A 15,370-nucleotide genomic window follows, 5' to 3' on the forward strand; every position below is an offset into this window, starting at 1 on the left:
CAGTAAGCCATTATCAGGAAAAATGGGCATCTTCAGCCCCTACCACCCTCTTACCCCTGAAATGCTCCTTTGTGACTGGAGGGAAGGAGGTAAGAAAGACTGCAGTTACCACATGGAGAGGAGGGGGAGATTCCACGTGAGGCTCTACTTTCTCTGGGAAGCAAAAGGTGAAGTTACCTGTTGCGAGGTAAAAGTTAAGTAAGGAGGGAGTGAAGGAGGAGTTAAGGAAAGAGAAAGGGAGTCTTAAGAAGAGAAGGTGCAGAAGAATATAGTGGTGAACAACAAAAGGAGAAGACTAAATGTCCCTAAACATTTTGGGGACCATCACCAAGGTTCCAGATGAAGGTAGGGACAGGTTCCTTACTCAGGTCTCAATTCTGATATCAAGCAGAGGGTCAGAAGCTTCGAGGCACCACCTAAAAAATAAAAACCTGTGATGAGTATCTTCAAATAATTGTTTCCAACTAAAACCTTGAAGTTGTATTGGTTTAGAAAGTATTCTAAAATTCAAGCCTTTTAGAGCTAGAATGACAATTTGAGATCATTATTCCAGGGATGGCTAATAACATTGCACTTGTCTCTCCATTCCTTACTCTCAGGGCAGACATTAATAATTAATCACTGGATTCTTATCCACTCCATCTTCAGTTACCTTCAGAATCTTTCTCATTTTTGTCCTCCAGGAGGCCATTGCCTGTCTCTCAGAGTTCATACGTGGAATTAAATCTGCTTCCAGCCATAATAACATAAATGAAGATTGAAAAAGGTCAAATAATTTGTTCAAAGTAGGTCTTCCAGTTAATGGCAGAGTTACGCATAGATTCTGTTTCTCAACTCAGTCAACCATGCTAATGTACTGTGGAAAAGGTAGCAGACATCTTTATATTTCAATAATAACTGTATGGTGTTTTTTTTTGCTTTGGTGTCTTTTAATATTATCTCTTCTTCTTTGTTTATTTTTTGCAGTTTGAATAAGATGTGCCTAGGTGGGAGATTTTTGGGTAATTATCCTACTTGGTATCCTCTGAGCTTCCCAAATCTGTGGTTTGGTGTCTGTCATTAATTTTGGAAAATTTTCAGCCATTATTACTTCAAATATTTCTTCTGCCCTTTTCTTTCTTTCTTCTCCTCTGGTATTTCAATTACTTGTGTGTTATATATTTTGCAATTCTTGGATGTTCTGTATTATTCTGTTGTGTTTTAATTATTTTATCTCTGTGCATTTCAGTTTGGAAATTTTCTACTGATTTATCTTTAAGTTCACTGAGTCTTTCCATGGCCAGTCTACTGATGAGCCAATCAAAGACATTCTTCATTTCTGTTGTAGTGTTTTTGATTTCCAGCATTTCCTTTGAATTTTTTCTTGGTTTTCATCACTTTGCTTCCATTACCCATCTTTTTATTATTATTATTTTTTTTAATTTATTTTATTTTTGGCTGCGTTGGGTCTTTGTTGCTGCATGCAGGCTTTCTCTAGTTGCAGCGAGCGGGGGCTACTCTTCATTGCTGTGCTTGGGCTTCTCATTGCAGTGGCTTCTCTTGCTGCAGAGCACGGGCTCTAGGCACACGGGCTTCAACAGTGTGGCATGTGGGCTCAGTAGTTGTGGCTCACAGGCTCTAGAGATCCGGCTCAGTAGTTGTGACACACGGGCTTAGTTGCTCTGCACCATGTGGGATCATCCCGGACCAAGGCTCGAACCCATGTCCCCTGCATTAGCAGATAGATTCTTAACCACTGTGCCACCAGGGAAGTCCCTACCCATCTGTTTTTGCATGTTGTCTATATTTTTCATTAAAGTCCTTAACATATTATTCATAACTATTTTAAATCACCTATCTGATAATTCCAACATCTGTGTCATATTTGAGACAAGTTCTGTTGCTTGCTTTGTCTCCTCAGACTGTGTTTTTTCTTGCCTTTTAGCATGCCTGGTCATTTTTTGCAGAAAGCTAAACATGATGGATTGGGTAAATTGGCCTTTATTGTGAGGCTGTGTGTTAATCTGGCTAGAGGTTGGGCTGCATTTAATATTTGCAGTAGGTGCCAGAAGCTTCACATTTCTCTATTGTCCTTGTTTTTGTCTCCCCTGTTGGTTTTGGGCTTCCTGAAGTCCTCTTCCTTAGAAACCTGCAGCTTGTAGTTCTTTCATGTCTAATCCACTGTGTGGGGGAGGGGAAGCGTTCTGTTACTTTGTGATTCCATCTCAGTCTCTGAGTGTGTCGTGTCCTTGGGCTGTGACCTTCACGGGTGTTTCTTAGTGCCCCCACACTTTTCTTGGGCAAGAATACCAGAGGGTGCTAGAGTCAGAGAAATGCTCTTCCCCAAGGGAGGCTAGGCTTTGGTAAAATTCATTTTCCCTGGAAAGTAGGCTTTTGTTATGGAGAACACTCTGGGTGTATTTCCCAGTGGTTATATCCTTTCCTTTTTCCTGACTTTCAAGGGGTTTTCTTGGCTCCTTAGCATGATAACTTAGAGGGATCCCTGTAAACAAAACCCAGGAAAGTCTAGGGGAACCCGAAGACTGTGATCCCCCTGAGGGCTTTTCACTCTCATTCTTGTCTGCATTCAGCCTTGAGCAATTTATCAAATTCCCCCTGTAAGTGTGTCTAACAGTTTATAGCTCCAGTAGCTTCTGCTCCAGGCAAGCAGATCTCGGCTGGGACTCTAGGTTTGCCTTTCTTTCTAGATCTTATGGTGACAGTTTGTTCTCTGATGGTTTCGAGAAAAGTCATTGGTCTTCAGTTGGCTCAGCTTTTTCTTGTTGTGAAGATGGGAGTGATGACTTATAAGCTCTTTACATGTCAGAGCTGAAATTAGAAGCCCCCTTCATACCTTTTTCAAAGATTATTGAATGCCTACTATGTGCCTGGTCATGAGGTGGTGAACACAAGAAACAAAAATCCCTGCTTTGTTGAGCTGACTGATACCCAGATGGCTGTGGAGTCCTAAATCATTTCCAGCCTCACCTTCTCCCTTCAATCACAGACCCACATCTCCAGCTATTAGGAGGATGTCACATCAGCCTTTCAAATTCCACGTTGCCAACCTGGACCTCGGTGCCTCCCCACCAAGCCAACTGCTAGCCGTGTATTCACCATGGTCCATTGAGACACCAGACCACGCCCACCCCACATCCCTCTATTTCATCAATAAACCTCATTCTTAGATAACTCTTAACTCAGAGGCTTTCTCTCCATCCTTACTGCCACAACTTTGGCTTAGGTTTCTACCATCTCTGTTTAGGGTGTTCCAATGGTCTCTTGACTTCAATGGTCTCCAATCCTTTGCCTACGGTACCACCATACTTAAAATACCATGAGTGACAGATAAAGTCCAAATTCCTTATCATTTGGACCTTATCTCAAGGTCCTTTACCATCTGGCCCTACATCATTTCCATTCTCTTCCACCATAACTCCTCTCTCTCATCCCCACCGAGTATGCCAGGGCCAGTCCCTCGCCCCCGCCAAGTGTCCCTTCTCTCTCCCCATCTCCCACCACAACCCAAATACTCCTTAAAGATCTTACCTCAGTTCCCAGACAGAATGAATCAGCTCCCTATCCACGTTTACACCCCCCCACACACACACATATACACACACACACACTTTCTGTGACATCTGACACCCTGTCTCAGTCCATTTCAGCTGCTAGCACAAAATACCACACACAGGGTAGCTTATAAAAAACAGAAATTTCTGTCTCAGAGTTCTGGAAGCTTGAAGTCCAAGAACAGGGTGCCAGCAGATTTAGTATCTGGTGAGGACCCATTTCCTGATAACCTTCCATGCAGGAGGGGCGGGCCAGGGGGCTCTGTGGGGTCTCTTATAAGAGAACCGGTCCCACTCATTGAGCGTTTTACCCTCAATGACCTAAGCATCTCCTTAAGGCCCCACTTCCTACTACCCTTGTTTTGGGCAGTAGGATTTCAACATATAAATAATGGGGGAGACACAGACATTCAGACCATAGCACACCCTAAAGCATGATTATTCGTATCTTTTTTCCCCCCCAAAAAAAAATGTGACTTTTTTTTTTGAGAACATGCATCCCTTATTTACCTCTTGCTGTCAGAAGTTGGCAGTATACTGCAAGCAAAAAATATTAGCTCCTGCACTAAGCACCAATATGAAAATTGAAATTTTTAATTGAAAATGGGATTTTATTGCACAGAAACAATGCTTGCTGTTATAAAATGGAAAGATCTGCACTTATCACTGACTTTTCTCTTCATCCTGGCCTGGAGGTAACCTGGCTGATTTCTAGGTTTGCCTTTGCCCACTTGACACTCTTATTGTCATGGCCTCAGAGAAATACACTGAGAAAACAGTGGATTGTTGTATTAACCAATAATACAACTTGGGAGAAATAAGCAGAATCCCCTGCATCTTTAAACATTTGTCTCATTTTGCATGTTTTTATTTCTTGAGTAAATTATCAGACTTAAATGTAGAAGACTCAACATGAAGGAAAGCTGTGTGTTCACTGAGAAAGGGAAAAGAAAGATAAACAAACTCTCCATTAATGTGTTTTAAAGTCTAGTCAGACTGTTGAGAGGGGGAAAATACCAGGCAGGTTAATTACTTTGGGACTGAATTGATGTTATATTGGAGGGGCTTGAATAAAGTTTATCAAAATTACGAACAGATCTATGTATTCATTTTCTCAGCAAACTTTGAGTGCTTGGTATATACTTGGGACTCTACAAAAACAGCCTGCAGGAGCATCAGAAAACGTAGTTAATCAAGGAGGCCAATGAAATTGGGAGAGGGGTTGTTGCCATCTCCACAGCAGCGTGCGGCCCAGCAAAGACTTCATCAGGAGGGAGCCTCATCCTGAACCCTGGAAGGTGGAGAGGAGATTCGCCACATGAGCAGAGTGGCAGGCACCCCTGGGAACAGAAACTAGGTGAGCAAAGACTTAAGGGTCTTGAAACAGCAGTTCGATGTGGGGGGAATGTGAGGGTAAACGTGTGACCCATATTCCTGAGGTTCCATCAGTTGAGTAGGGGACCATGGCTGTGAAATGTGGAATGGCGCTAGCCACAGTCCTGATATGGAAAAGAACTGGAAATCAAGTTCAGTGGCACTGATGCTAGGAGAAAAATCCAGATTAACGTCTCAGGAGACCTTTCCAGGGAAAGGGCTTATGGAGCTAGGATTTTGTTCTTTGTGAGACTTGGTTCACGGGTCTTCGCTGACCCATCTCCGTATCTTCTCTGCCTCTGACAAACACCTGGGCTTCCCCCAGTATTGAGCATCTGGTCATTCCAGGCCCAGAACTAGGTGTTTCCACTGAAGAAGCCTGTTCCCAGAAACATGACAGCCTTTCTGGCAAAGAGGATCTCCAACCACTATCATTTATATATATATATATTTTTTACTATTTTATTTTTAAATTTATTTTTCCATCTCTTTTTATCATTAATATTTTTATTTTACTCCAGTTTCAACAGGTCTAGGGAATTTTCACAGGTGTGTTTATTCTGTCCAGAGACTGACACTCAAATTCTGTATGAATGATGAGCCAGCAGTCAGACACTGGATAAATCTTGCTCTGTTTCCTTTTGCAAGGGATACATCTCACCGTTCAGGCCATAGCGGGCATTACCATGACTCAGATTTAGCCAAGCTTAAGCATTGACTGTCAGCAGAAGTAATTCAGAGCTGGTGGTGCAACACAGCTTCTAAAGGCGATACTTGATAGGCAAATTTTTTTCCTAAATGCCCCCTACTGGCTTCAGACATTTAACTGAAAATAATCATAATATTGAACTTAAAGCTTCTACAAGTTCACAGTGAAAAATCTGATCAGATTACATATATGATCTAGTTTTATTTTTCTCTTGAATCGGAAGGGATAAAATGTAATAAAAATGAAAATATTTTTAAAAACTATTTCTCCCAATATCATTTCTCTGAAGAATATTCTCCGTTTTAACTTACAGATAAAGTGATAAACAGTGGAAATAAAAAAGCCTATAACTACGAAAACCTCTTTAAACTGAATTTAATGTGAAATACTTAAGGTAGCTCTATTCAGCTCTGCTGGCTGAAGCCAGCCTTCCTGATCCTTTTGCTTATCTCAGAAGTGGTGCAGGTACCCAGATGCCCAGTCCAATGATGATGTCATGTGCTGCTGATAGGTTTAGAGTTGGAGTTGGGGGAGGAGGCCCTCAGGTTGGGGGAGGGGGCCCTCAGGTTGAAGCTTGCTTCTCTCTTCCCTCTAACATAACTTTCCTTCATCAGACAAGCCTCCAAAAAAATTGTTCAGAATGTCTCTCCTTCATCTCTCTTCCCAACTGAAGGCTCTGTTGATCACAGGCTCACTGCTTCAACCTCACTGAAGTTTATAAATAGGAGTAATTCATTCTAACAATGGAACTGAAAACAGTGTTTTCTGTAAGAACTCGGGTCCACCACCTACAGGGACTACCGGGTGAAATTACAAGAGGGTCCCACTGCATCTGGTTGTCCCCATTGGCCATAAAATTTGTCTCTCTAGTTAGGGTCTTTGTTTTTCCAGAAAGGCCACAAGTGGTCCTCTAATCCGTGTAGAATGTGAAAGGGTATTGAGTTTGTCCTTCTCCTATGCCCCAGTTCAGCGTCATATTGACAATCCCATAATTTGGGGGGAAATACATTTGTGAAAAGCATAATCAAAGGTTCAGCTGAATCACATGCACGTTTCTGCACACTTCATCGACAAATGTATAACTGAAAAAAGTAAGATCTAGAAGTCTCCATGTTTTTATCCATTGTAAATCTGTCTGATTCTTTAAAAGTTTTACACAATAGAAACACAAAACTGGGACAAGTGTGTTAATGACCTCTTAGTACCTTTCTGACCTCATCAAAAACCAGTTTGGCACAAAGTTCCTTGTTTGAGAGAAAGGAAAATTTGTCGTTATTCTCCCTTGAATCATTAGTATCGCTCACAAATGAATGTGAGTCATTCTCATCAAGTAGCTCTCGTCTCCCCGGCTTGGGCTTGTTAGCGACTCCCTCCAGCACTCAGGACAGAAGCTGCTGTTGGCACGAGACGGTACAAGAAAGGGAAGATTCATTCTCACAGTTGCCTTACTTACTAGGCACAAACGGATGGACAGGTAGCCAAGTTCATCAAGGTGACTAAGATGCCAACTGAAATTAGGTGGGTTCTCTGCCCCACCAATCACTCCTCTTCCCAAAGCATGCTTCAAAGTGTGGCTGAGATGGGTTTCCCCAGACAGACGTCCAGAAAACTGTGAAACGTTCCATTAGGAGAGGCAGTAATAAATAAGCCTTTCCAGCTTCCAGCACCAGGGCCTTTGGGAAGCTGCCTTCCCATCAAACCATCATTCCATCTCCTCCGATAGCACTTTCTTCCTAAAGCTAATGATTAACCGCATCTTGTTCTTTCTTGCGCTGTGGTCACGTTGCCTATGTGTCTCCCTAACCGGACAGTCAAATCCCGGTAGACAGAGTAGGCTGACTACTCTTCAGGCCCCTAAGACCCAGGTTTGGGGCACACTGATGTACTCTCAGTAAACACAGGACAAGGCTTTGGGCACTTTTTTGTCTGTTAGCAGAACCTCGCTTTCCATCACTACGGCAATAGGGGAGCGTGGAAGATTGATTCGTCTCTGGAAGGTCCCACGGACTGTGGGAAGGGTCCCAGGCTGATCTCAAAGCCCCTCTCTCCACTCTCCAAGCAATTCTCCTATAAGGAGAGGGCTTAGGCTCACCTCCTAGTCATTCTCTCTGGCCTCTAACTGGCCTAAGAGGGGCTGGCAAGCTCCAAGTTCAGTCCACGCTCCATCCTCTCTCTCCTGCATTCCTCCGCCACCTCCCTCTGGACCACATTCCCTGGGGCTCCCTCCATCCACCCACTTCTGCAGCCCTAGGCTGATGACTCCTGGCCTCCTGGCCTCCCACTTTTCAGTAGCTCCTTCTTCCTTTTAAACCCACGCGGCTGAACACCCTGCAAGGCTCCGTAGGCCACGCTGACACCCTCAGGCTACTGAGTGTAGCCTTTCTCTTTCCTTTTCTCTCCTGCCTCACCAACTTTGCACAGACAGCTTTTTCGGCCCCAGTCCTCCTCCCAGTGTGCCCACTGCAGTCGTCCTCACAACCACTATCCTCCCTGCACAGGTGGTGTCCCTCTTCCAGGAAGCCTCTCTGGGTTTGGCCTTTGAGCCTCTGTTTTCACAACCCTCTTACTTCCACTCATAGATGACTCACCATTCTCCATCACTCTTTGAGGGTGGGGCTGTGTTTGCATTTTTCATCACAATATCACCTTGAAATATCACCAGGACAAATCCAGTCCACTGCCTGTTTTTGTGTGGCCCTGAGCTAGGAATGGCTTTTAAGTTTCTAGAGCGTCAGAAGCAAAGCCAAACAAACAAAGAATATGTGACAGAGACTATGTGTGGCTTGCAAAGCCTGGAGCCCTGGTAGGAATGCAGCCTGGCACACAGTACGTGGTCAGAAAACATTTGCTTGAGGAATGTGTATTCATAGTTGAAGGCACATGTGCTGTGCTGTCTGGGAGAGGTGCTCTTTATAACCCATCAGCAGACAGGCACAGATAGAGCTTCACATTCTGGAAGTGACAGTTGGAAACTTCAGAAAACTGTTCTGACACAGTATTTAGGGGATGGAAGCAAGACGGCATTCTGGTACATTTGCATCAGAAACTTCCAGAGACATTTTAAATACAGGTAGCTGGGGATGGGAGCATTTTTTCCTCACCAGCAAGTTCCCAGGGTACAGTCCCATTTTCAGAGTAACAAAGGGAGAAGAGATAAAAGCCAAGTGTGTTTACTTCCAATATAATCCAATAATCACAGGCATCTTTGATGAACTATTGCTATATATCCTGTTATCCTGGAACACTTTAATGATTTCATACTGGTTTTCTAGGACATGTTTTACCAACTTCAGAGTTAACATAAGCCTTTGCTTGAAAGGTTATATTCCTAAGAAATTAAAACAGGCTCTGTAGTAAAATAATTTGACATTTCAGGGAGTCATTTCTTCCGTACATTGAATGTCAAGGAACATAGAAGAGAATCTCTAATTAATGGTAAAAAACAAAGGACAGTCAAGTCTATTCTTACTTAAGTCCATGGCTTCAACCTGATTAGCCGGATAAACAGCTTTCTGCGTTTAGCCCACCGAGTAATAAATATTCTGTGTCCTTGTCTATTTTCTCTTACAGAGAGAGAGAATTTTCAGCACAGCCCACTAACAAACAAAAGAAATTTAGGTCCCTGAGATTGTTTTTCAAGCCTTTTGCCTGTGTTTCACGGTGACATATACTTTTGTTTAAATAAAACGCTGAACAAGAATATAAAAGTATCCTGGGCAGCAGGAAAGCACAAAGACTTGGAAGCAAGAGAAGAGGAGATGTTTCAGGGACATGAAAGATCAGCGTGGCTGGTGCCCAGCACGGGGGTAGCATAAGAAGAGGCTGGTGGGCTAGGCACAGGCTGAGCCCTCTGGGCAGTTAGGACTTGACCCCCAGGGCAAAAGGGTGGGTGCTTATAGTACTAAGAGGGGCTGGCCTAGTGAAGAGGGTCGCTTTTGGAAAAAGTTATGGTTGAGTACGTAGAATCTGGGTATTGGCTTCTTACACTGGCTCTACGTTTACCATCAGGATTATTTGGAGGGAAACCAGTTAATTCATAAGCTCCCTGGGTCTCCCGTTCCCCTACGGTAAAAGACACCACCTCACGGCAATTCTTTGAGGATTGAATGATGCAATATACATAAAATACCTGGAATGTGCCTGGTACTTGGTAGGGACACAACACATGTTAATTGTTTATTCTGCAGTTCCAGAACATTTCTAAAATTGTCTTTCTTTGTAATAATAATAGCTAACATACTATGTGCCAGACTTTATTCTAACTGGTTTTTAACCAATGAATTAATGTAACTCTTACAACCTAAGAAGTAGGACTTATTGCTATCTTTACTTATACGTGAGGGGACTAAAACACAGAGAGGTTTGAATAACTTGCCCAAATGACACAGCAACTAAGTGCAGAGCTGGGATTTGAACCCAAGCAGTGTGATTGAGTCCTCCCACAACCAAGAGACCAATTTGCCTATTATACATAAATGATCCATCTGAGTCCCACAAACAAGCCTTAAGGTAGGTATGTTATTTTCTTTTTTTAATTTTAATTTAATTTTTATTTTATCTTGCGCTATAATTGATTTACAATGTCGTGGTAGTTTCAGGTGTACAGCAAAGTGGTTCAGTTATACATATACATATACGCATTCTTTTTCAGAGTCTTTTCCCATATAGGTCATTACAGAGTATTGAGTAGAGTTCCCAGTAGTTCCTTGTTGATTATCTATTTAAATTAGTGCCTGTGACTGCAAGATCCTCACATGCTCCAACATTTGCATGTCACAGGAACTGAGATTTATACCTATGATTTATACATATATTATTATTTATACATAAATTATACATAAATATAGACTTAAGCATACTATTTATACATATTATTTTTTTTAATTTTTTAATTTTATTTTTATTTATTATTTTTGGCTGCATTGGGTCTTTGTTGCTGTGCACGGGCTTTCTCTAGTTGCGGCAAGCGGGGGCTACTCTTCGTTGAGGTGCGCGGGCTTCTCATTGCGGTGGCTTCTCCTGTCGTGGAGCACAGGCTCTAGGCACGCGTGCTTCAGTAGTTGTGGCATGTGGGCTCAGTAGTTGTGGCTTGCGGGCTCAGTAGTTGTGGCTTGCGGGCTTAGTTGCTCCGCGGCATGTGGGATCTTCCCGGACCAGGGCTCGAAGCAGTGTCCCCTGCACTGGCAGGTGGATTGTTAACCACTGAGTCACAAGGGAAGCCTTATACATATTATTTGATAACAATTATGGATCTCCAAATCAACTTGTATTTCAAAAGAAACAGCACAGCAGTAAATCTTGATCTAAGAGCCAGAAAAGATAGAAGATAGATAAAACGTGTCTGTGTATACATGTATATGTGTATTCTAATCCTGAAAGTATGTTTTCTAAAAAGGCAAAAATACGAACTGTGTGAGTTCTCTATAAAATGAGAAAGTTAACCAGGATCCCACTAACGCCTTTAATACATTATAATTGTGAAAAGCCAGACATGGGAACCCTTGGAATCAAGAGAGCCTGTGTAGAGATTCCTCACCCCCCACGGGTGTCTGCCTGTCTCATTGCTACTGTATAACCTGACCCATCTTCATGCATTAGGGCTGAGCTTAGCATAGAGCCACACATCACCCGCTGGACAGTTACGGGAGCCACTCTGAAAGCTACTAATACCAAAGAGAGACTCAATGACCATGATCATGCTGGGAAACAAAAGTCACAGCCCTGTCTTTTCCAGAAAGGATCCATTCCCAAACCATATGCCCCAGCAGCTTCCTGCTGACTTTAACCCAACAAGAAAGCTATAAGGAGCCTGAGCTAGTCCAGGCCTGTGAAATTTCTCACCCATTTGATCGTAAAAAGAGAACGTATTTGGAGAGTTTTGCTTTCATATCCAATCATTCTTAACTAACAAATGTCAGCTTAATTCAGTTGCACCAAATCAAGACCTTCTGTAGATTTTGAGGCAAAAATTTCTCATGACTATTCTACTCTTTCAGTGCTTGTGAAAATGGATCAGAGATTTAAGTATTTTTTAAAAATGAAAACTTTTAAGTGCTAGAAGAAAATATGAGTGAACTTGTCTATATAGGTTGAGTGGGGGAAACTCAAAATCCGCAATAGGTGAGGAAAAAGATTGATAAATTTGACTTCACAAGAAAAAGTTTTGCATGGCAAAAAGAGTAAATTAATATTGCCATGATATAAAAAGTGTTCTTCTTTGTAGTAATAGTCCTTGTCTTTTTTTGTGTGTGTGTGTGTGGTACGCGGGCCTCTCACTGTTGTGGCCTCTCCCGTTGCGGACCACAGGCTCCAGACGCGCAGGCTCAGCGGCCATGGCTCACGGGCCCAGCCGCTCTGCGGCATGTGGGATCTTCCCGGACCGGGGCATGAACCCGTGGCCCCTGCATCAGCAGGCGGACTCTCAACCGCCGCGCCACCAGGGAAGCCCTAGCTCCAACATTTTTATAGTTTTCATTTCCTTATTGAGATTCTCTATCCATTCATTAGTAGCATATTTTCCCCAATTATCTAAATGTTTTTCTTTCCATTCTTTTAACATATTTATAATAGCTGCCTTGAAGTCGTTTCCTTCTAAATCCAATAAATTTTCCTATTTGTATTGACTGCTTTTCTTCCTGAGTATGGATCACACTTTCCTGTTTCTCTGCATGTCTAGTAATTTTCAGTTAAAGACTGGACAGTGTAAATGATGTGTGCTAATGACTCTGGATTCTGTCATATTCTTCTGAGGATTATTGGGCTTTTGTCTGGATTCAAGCAGAAAATTATATTTCCTCATAGCAGGCAGCTGCTGTTACCTATTCTCATAGCTTCCTCTACTCCTTTTATAGGTTGGCCCCTGTGCTTCTGAAATGTGGTGGTCAGCCAAGAATTTGAGCAGAGTTGAGGGTCAAACTCTATGTGCTTTCCTTGCTTTTAGAAATTATCTGCTAATTTTCATCTGCTCTGCTGAAGTTGGGTTCTGTACTCTGATACCTTAAGCCCTTTCAGCTTCAGTTTTCTGTCACTCAATCTTCTCAAGGTTATAGAATGTATGCTGTTAATAAAAGCATTAAAATCACTAATCTGTTTCTGCATAGCTTATCTCTCAAGAATCTATTTTCCTCTGTCCTCTAGTTGCTTTTCATGGGGTCTCTCCTATATCTGCATAATTAGCTGTCAGTCAGGGTTTTGGAGTTTATTCTCTGAATTTGTGTCTTATTCTTTCTCAGGTTATCATATTGCCATAATTTCCACTTTCAATGTTCGGCTGTTTCCCCAGCCAGCTCTGAACTCTGTTCTCTGGACATAAAATTATGTTTTGTCCAGCCACCATTTCTTATAGCCCTAGCCCTGGGATGGATCAGCATCCTTGCTCCAGCCAGCTACAAACTCACAATGTTTATCTCTTACATTTTCAGCCTTTTGAAATTAAACCTCACTAGTTTCCATTTGTTTTTAGATTCTTTCTCATGTCTTTCAACAGTTGGCCTTTTTTTAATTTTACTCATTTTTTGTATTGTTATCTGTAGGGATTTGCATGATCACTTAATTTCTCTGCTAGTACTGGAAATTGAGATTTTTTTCAAAGTTTCAATTATTTGTTTTATTTATTATTAGTTTCTAGAGTTTTTTAGTTTCATATCTGTTAAAAATTGCAAGTATATTTCATTATGTCAGTGAGATTGCATCTGTTCTACATTTTGGAAGGAATTTATTGAGATGTTGTTTGTAGCCTAATATAGAGTCAATGTTTGTTAATGGCACTCCATGGGCACTGAAAAAATAAATGTATTCACCATTATGTAGAATAGAATAAAGTTTGATATATATATATTAGGTAGTTTTATCAATTATGTTTTAAATATTGCCTATATCACCTGTTATTTTTTGTGTTCTAGGTCTGTGATAGGCTATTAGAGGTTACTTAAGACTCCCATTGCTATTGTGTTTCTGTTCACTTTTTTCCTGCGTTTTTTTGAGTTTAAATATTATGCATATTGATCCTATTATCATTATATATTATATGCACACTGATGCTAATAATATTATATATTATTTGGTATATAAAGACTAATGACAATTACAGTCTTATTCTACAATGAACCTTTTTTTTTAACATCTTTTTTTTTTTTTGCAGTACGCGGGCCTCTCATTGTTGTGGCCTCTCCCGTTGCGGAGCACAGGCTCCGGACGCGCAGGCTCAGCGGCCATGGCTCACGGGCCCAGCTGCCCCGCGGCATGTGGGATCCTCCTGGACCGGGGCACAAACCCGTGTCCCCTGCATCGGCAGGCAGACTCTCAACCACTGCACCACCAGGGAAGACCTACAATGTACCTTTATTGTTGTAAAAGACTTCTCAGTAATGTTTTTCAGTGATAAATTTTTTATTATATTTTCTGGCCATTTGACATGATTTTACTTGTTTAAAAGTAATCTGTGTGTTCCTTTTCTGATATAAAATATCATTAAATAGAATTTTGCTACAAGATTTCACAGCAGTATGTAGCAAGCTAGAAAATATTTTTATGTCCTCGTCGGCAACTCATCCCTTCTGAATTCTCTCACATTCAAGGTGAAATATACATCAAGCTCAGTACCGATCCAGAGCAGAGAGTCATTCAGCATCACTGGACATCACGTGAGTTCATGTGACCCACCTTCTCTTCATCCATGAACATTCCTGGTTAAGGCAGGTTATCCTTGACTCCACTCTTTCTATGAGCCAGACACCAAGATACACACTGTAATGATACGATATTATTAAATCCTTCCAACAAGTCATCACCAGTTGTACAGATAAGGATCTGAGAGTAGAGGTTAATTTTCCCAAAGGTACAGGTTCTTCCAAGGTGCTTTTCAGATGTTATATGTCCATTAGGCTAGGCATGTGCTAGTAAGGGTCAGAGCTAGAAGCTGGATATGACTTTTAATTTCAAACTGTCTTATTCCTCCACCTACCAACATCTTAACCACCATCTATCCTCCACCATCTCATACAACTTCCCAGTGAGAAGCTTTGGGCTGCTGCAGAGTTTTGGTAGGAAACTCCATGTAGGGTTGCCTTCTACTCATTCACCAGTTTCTGGTTTTATCAGCTTTGGCCAGCGCACCAGGAAAGCACCTGGGCATGGAGATTAAACACAGCAATGTGGACCATAAAGAATCACTGAGGGGGCTTCCCTGGTGGCACAGTGGTTGGGAGTCCGCCTGCCGATGCAGGGGACGGGGGTTCGTGCCCCGGTCCGGGGGGATCCCACGTGCCGCGGGGCGTCTGGGCCCGTGGGCCATGGCCGCTGGGCCCGCGCGTCCGGAGCCTGTGCTCCGCGACGGGAGGGGCCACAGCGGTGAGAAGCCCGCGTACCGCAAAAAAACAAAAAACCAAGAATCACTGAGGACTCTTTTCCTAGGAAGACAGCAGTTACTGGCATCCATCTGGAAGCTTGTGGAATACTGAATGGCACCTTCCTATGCAGTGCTATGCTACCCATGTCCAGAGCCCTACCGTTCATTGCTTTCCAGACTACACTGCAGCCAGCTCTTCCAGGGTAGGGTCTTCCTTTGCCTGCTTTCTATTCCCAGAGCCCAGAGAAGGCGCTCAGTGCATGCTGTTTGAGTTTTAAATACAATGTGTCATCAGAATGCATTCTCTGTACACACAAAAAAAGTCAGTCACTCAGATTAGCTGAAAGAAAAGCAAGTATGAATTGTTTAAAATTCTGTTTTATAGTCTTT

Source organism: Monodon monoceros, unplaced genomic scaffold, assembly GCF_005190385.1.
Source record: "Monodon monoceros isolate NGI ecotype Baffin Bay Population unplaced genomic scaffold, NGI_Narwhal_1 Super_Scaffold_4, whole genome shotgun sequence".
NCBI lineage: Eukaryota > Metazoa > Chordata > Mammalia > Artiodactyla > Monodontidae > Monodon > Monodon monoceros.